Raw genomic sequence first — 6836 nt, 5'->3', positions numbered from 1 at the left:
CTATAAAATTTATTGTAATATACTAAATGATCGCCTACAAGAATGGGCTGACAATAATGATAAGTAGTCAGATGAGCCGGATGGATCAAGGAAACAACGCAGTACGATTGAAGTCAAATTACTACGCTTACAAATATCGTTGACGCAAGGGAGAGACGTAGAAAATCCACGTTATAGATTTCAGAAAGGCTTATGACTTTATAAACTGAGAGAAACTTTGGAAAAGGCTTTGTGATTCTGGAATTTCTGGTAAAATACTAAAAGCTATAAAGTCACTTATTCATCTGTAACTTCTTGTGTTAGGGTTAATTCTCTTAATTGGTTCGACGTGCATTCTAGTTTAAAACAAGGCTGCGTCCTGCCTCTTTTGCTCTTCAATTGTTCATTAATGATTTGGTTTCATACTTAAAGAGCTTTGAATATGGTATCCCTGTGGGAGAAGAAAAAAATATTTATTTCATTATACGCTGACGACATTTTCTTGCCTACCTAGCGGGGAAAGTATACATTTATCCGAGCACGCGCCGGGGATAGATATTCCTGTCTTTCTCTAGGGAAAAACCTTGTCTAAAATAGCGTGCACTAAGGTGACGTCACATAGTACTGGTACCATTGTGACGTCATAAACTTTATAAATAATGTCAGGAAATACCCAAACCTATTTGTCTCCACGATCTATTTTGAACATGATAGGCAAGAAAAATGATCTAACTTGTCTGCCTGTGTAAGACAGCTGTTTTCCCTACCCTCGGGATAGCATGGATAAAAAACCTCGCTAACGCTCGGTTTTCCATTCCACACTGTCCCTGGGGTAGGGAAAACCCCGTCTTACACAGGCAGGCATGTAAGATCCTTATATTCTTGCTTACATAGCGGGGAAAGTATACATTATCCAGCACGCGCCGGGGATAGATATTCGTCTTCCCTAGGAAAGCCTTGTCTAAAATAGCGTGCACTAAGTACGTCACATAGTACTGTACCATTGGACGTCATAACTTTATAAATAATGTCAGAATACCAAACTATTTGCTCCACATCTATTTGAACATGATAGGCAAGAAAAATGATCTAACATTAGCCTGTGTAAGACAGCTGTTTCTCTACCCGGACACATGAAAAAACCTCGCTAACGCACCGTTTCATTCACACTGTCCCTGGTAGGAAAACCGTCTACACAGGCAAGATGTAAATCCTTATAGTCACAGGCCATCTAACGATATCCTATGTTATCATTTTAATATATAAGAAAAAAGAAAAGGTAGACACTTCCGATACCATATCCTATTCATAATATATGACGATTTCAATAGAATAAATTAAACATATTGAATATTAATTAAAATATACCACAAAAATTAAATAATCCTATATGCATAAATCTGTTACATTTGAATCGACCAACATGCTTTGCTCGCTGTTTCCGATCTACGTGCAAAACCCAGCGATTTCATGGTTAATAGGAAGTCTGACAGATACCGGGAAAATCATATACCTCAGCTAACCTCATCATCATACTCAATAGACGAATGAAAATAGCGCAAACAATAAACAAAAATGTCAATCATAGACGAACAAGACGCTGCTAAGCGGCCACAACATTATATCGCCAGCGGTAAGAATAATTTTCATTATTCAAAATTATACCTCGATATCGAAAGTTATTTGACCACCGCAATAGGACTACAATCACTCCTTCAAACCGATGTATACAAGCAGAAGATGTAATCTGAAGTTCGTGAAAATCGCTGATCTTAAAAATACACTAGTATAAAGGTTAAACTTATGCGTAGTTATACAGTATATCAATAATAATGTATCGTTAACCGTCTCATTTTTAAGCTTCTAACCAGATCGGGTTGGAAATGTCCTCCGTTTTCTTCACTTATATAAGCATACCCAAGATCCGTTAAGGGGCCTATGCTTTAGTCATTTTAACTGAAACTGCTAATGATTTACAAATCCTTTTTCTTTATCAGACTGGTGTAATAATCATGATACATGTATGTACATTAACAGTGGCAAAAGCAATATTGTTCAGAATAGCTTCTGTTTTGTGTGTTGACAGAACCTTAACCTGTGGTAATGATGAATTGGCAATTGTTAAAAAGTATACATAAGCTGTGGTAATGATTAATTGGTAATTGTTAATAAGTATACATATTTTGGTATGCTAATTGATGACCATCTATATTACAATATGACAGCAAAGGTAGCACTGCTCAGACTGCCAGTCGAGCTCTTGGTTTATTAGTTGCAAAATGTAAATTGGCGAGGAGTTCCATATGATGTATTTACTAAGTTATATGTCGCCATTCTTTGGCCAGTAATTAATTATAGCGCTCCAATTTGGGATCCAACAGCATTTACCTGTATAAATGCAGTGCACAATCCGGCCATAAGACATTTTTGGCGTTGAAAAATACACACCAAATGCTGCGGTTGCAGGGAAAATGGCCTGGGATCCCCCTATTTCTGGACACGCATTTGTAACACTGCACTATCTACACTAAGTAAAATAAATAAGAAAGAGCTAAACCAACCAGGAAATTCATGTAAAAAATGTTGTTTTTTTTTTCTTGGTTAAACAAACGTTAACTCAATGTAATTTGGCAGATGTTTCTATTGCTAATCGTGTATCTGCAAAGCACGTTACTAGCTGGGTTATGGAGTAATATATTTCTGAATAGAAGAATAAAGTCTGCAGATATGACAGTAAGGGTTCGCAATAAGCTCTGAACATATTGTAACTTTAAAACATACTTTTGTATTGAAAACTATTGCAAACTCATCCTCCCTCCTCACAGGACAGCATTTACTAAATGTTTCGGTGTTGCGTTGCTCCTACATTTTGTATTAGAACAGAACCATGCAGATATGAAGATCTCCCAATGCCCGTTTTGTTACTCAGTAGAGAATGAAAGTCATATTTTGATAAATTGCAATGTTCATGATGATTTATGTTCCAGCCTTAGTAATAAAGCCGTCTCTTTTAAAAGGAATCTTTTTTTTTAATATGTCAGATTTGGATAAGATAAAATTTATTTTACCAATAATTCATTGATAAGAATTTCTGCCAAAGCCAAGTTGGAGAACGTTTTATTTGTGCATATAATATCATTTAAGTTTGTATTTACACATTGTATATTTGTTTGATTAGAAGCTAATCTTGCAAGCGGTAATAGGTGTTATAATAATTGTCTTTTCGATCGTTTTTATGCAATTTTTCTTAAATGTGCATTAGCAATTTTTTCTTCATATTCTGTTTTTAGCATTATATATAGTTTTAGTTAAGTTTTTTAATGATGATCAGCCACTACTGCTTGATTTTATATTGTAGAAATAGAAAACTGTTAATTTGTTGGTTCAGTGATATTTACTCTTAATAAAGTCTCTCATAATTCATTATTTGAATGGCAGTGTACTTCGGTTAACTTGTTGTATTATTTATAAGTACGTTGTACATAATACATTGATAAGACTTTAATAAAGATTAAAACTATATAAAGTTAATTACACAACATTCAGAATCCATTCAAAAATCCAGTTATAAAAGAAGATCGTTTAGCAAAACAAAACGCAACCACACAAAATAATAACTGACCAGGTTTGTTCGAATCTGTTCATGAGAGGTCATGAAATGTGCAACAACACCATTACCCCTCGCTCGCCCCGCACCACACCGGCTTAATTAAGCAGATGTATTATTATGACATGGTAACGAGCTGACTCCATGGTCTCTAAAAACTAGAGATACATGTAGAGATAGTACCTAAAATTTTAGATTATGAAAAACGGCATGTGATTATATATAACATTTATGACCGATTACAATACTAAAGTCTTTTAAGCTTAAATCTAGATATAATGTATCATATCACACACATATGAAAATAAGGAGAAACTATTCAGTATTTATCATGAAAATTGACATGACAATGAAATGACTCATCACTAAGTTTTTAACCATACATTTATTTCATTGTTCCTTTTAACATATGTCACATGGGTGTATAGGTAAATGTAAGGTAGGATCATAATTTGTGTCATTGATCTTATACATATATGGAACAACACCCTTGCATAGGTCCACAATTTACATTTGCCGTACATTCCTTAAATGCTGCTGTTATGAGAATTTTAATCATTTGATTGAAGAATCCTACACGTTTTTCGATTGATTTACGGCACGTGATCATTAAGAGTGTTTTAGCTTTTATTAAGTTTGTTCGGATTTGTTTCTCAGATATTGCACACAGTTACTGGAATTTGGTATATGTACTTGTACCGTTTGGCAAAGACAACTGATGTAATATGCAAGGAGGTTGATTGTACCATGGTATATCATCTAGAAAAATATTTAGGTGTTCATTTTTACACCACAATTTTGTTTACTACCACCTGTCACACCTTTTTGAATGCCAGGGAGAGTATGTGTTATGTGTAATATGAAACCACGTATCATTTTATTTGATGCTTCACACTATACGGCTTTAGTATTAAAGATAGGTGTGAAACACAGGCTGACGATAGAAATAAAATGTGACCATGACAATATAGTCATGATAACTGTGACGATACGAAGACATGGCACGTGTATTATCAGTAGTTTACTTAACACAGTCTTTGGCACCAGATATTAAACGTTCATATTTCACGCGGCTACTGCATTATGAGCTTATATCGATAATAGCATTCTGCAGCAAAGTTTGCATACATTGAATGATAAATTCAGAAAAGATTAAAAAATCCTGTTGATATGCCAGCACCATCTGCATACGAGAAGGTATGTTTGAAACAGCTCAGTATCTACTTGCTTATCAGTTACAATATGCAAAAATAGCTCATAAACAAACTGTTTTCACGGAACCCTTTTTTCTGAAACAACCTGATGATTGTATGTTCGTTGATTGAAACGTACATTAACCGCCATATGCAAAACTGCACAATATGTTTAGATATGTGAATGTTAGTAGTTATATTATACCACCTCAAACCTTGTCGTCGCGTGAAATTGTTCTCTGTTGCATGTACAATTTATTGCTTGCTTGCGGTCTATGCTTCGAATGGATCTTCTTACAAATTTTATTAAAGCATAAAATGTAATATTTAGGTTCAATGTGAATGTGAACGTTACACATCATCTAATGTAGATTATTTCTTTAGAGTGAAACACTTGTATGCTTTACACATAGTTACCAATCGATGTATAGATAAAAGATGTACCTGAATTTGATAAAATACAGTTGATTTCTCTTCCTTATGCAAAACATAGTTTGTTTTTTTATTTAAGAAAATGATTTTAAATCTAAAATTTACATGTTCAATTCCATAACAAGTTTTCAGACCATTTTATTGTCTTGTCAATTCAAGTGAAAACGTTCATAGTCTTATAATTAACATCACTTCCAATTGCATGATGTTCCATATTGACATTGATTCATTTGTTCAAATTTTGTTTCTCATCCTTTTTTCGCTTTTTTATAATACTAAGTGCCTTATAATATAAATGATGATGAATCGTTGTAAGAAGGATAACCAGAATTTAGAAGAAATAAGAATAATTAAGAGCTTTTCCCCTTTAATGACAACATCCTTGTCTTGCATTTTGAATCCTTCTGTTTCGCAAGACATCATCAGTAGCAAATATATTTATCTATTGTCCGTATTGATATATGAGAAATAACGCAGTTTGCTAATATGTTACTACCACAAACTTCTTACAGCTTTTTTTCAGTACTAGTGCCACATATATCCTTTACAAAGTCTTAATTTTAGGGGGAAAAAATGTAAAACTAAACTGCTTTAACAAGTCTTGCGAAACAGAAAAGCAGAAATACTAAATTCAAAATGCAAGACAAGGATGTTGTCATTAAAGGGAAAAAGCTCTTAGTTATTCTTATTTCCTCTAAATTCAGGTTATCTTTCTTACAACGATATTGATCATCATTTATATTATAAGACACTTAGTTTATATTTATATTCTCTGTAAGATTCAAGTTTTCTAAAAACTCTAAAGTAAGTAAACCATTATTGTACATATTGACCTTTAATTCATTGTATAACATTACCTATTTGTAAATTGTTTAATGAATTACTATCCCATAGATTCTGGAATCCAAGTTCACATAGTAATCTCTAAACATTTGATGACCAAGTATTAACAATGTTTCCACGATCATCTGTTTAGTATAACATTTTATAACACAAAATAGTACCTGGAGTTTCTTGATTCTAGCTCAGAATTTTATAATTCTTTGAGAGTTTTTTTTTTCAGTATAACGAAAGTCTTGAAGCCGAAAATGTCATGTTCTCCAATCACTCGCAACAGATATATTTGATCCTCTTTAAGACGTTGGTTGCAGAAATTCATTTTAAGAAGCCAAAAATTGTCCCTGTCTTCTTTTCATTTACTCACTCTCAAGGATTCAGTACCAAAAACTGCTCATAATTCTAGAACGTATTTGTTCCAAATTTAATGTATGTAGCGGTACATTCCAACCAAAACGCTAATAAAACTGATTAAAAGAAACTTACTTTTGACCCTAAAATGTCCAGCAAATCATACATGTGCTTCAACCTCTGCTGCCGCCATATAGGACGTCATCTTGATTTTGAGTGCTTTGTCCCCTGATATTACAGTGGCATAAAATTGATTTGAAAACTATGGATTCTACAGAACGTTTTGGTGTATAACATATCTTTTGCTTTTTCATAGACCACTAACTGATCGTTTTAAGCAATTCCGATTGCTTAATTCTCACAGCACTTGGTTTTATTTTGATCAATATGGAACTCTTTAAATGTAGCAGTTCGAAAATGACCTCATATGAGTTTAA

Source organism: Mercenaria mercenaria, chromosome 2, assembly GCF_021730395.1.
Source record: "Mercenaria mercenaria strain notata chromosome 2, MADL_Memer_1, whole genome shotgun sequence".
Taxonomy (NCBI): Eukaryota; Metazoa; Mollusca; class Bivalvia; order Venerida; family Veneridae; genus Mercenaria; species Mercenaria mercenaria.
Note: the sequence above shows the minus strand (reverse complement) of the source record.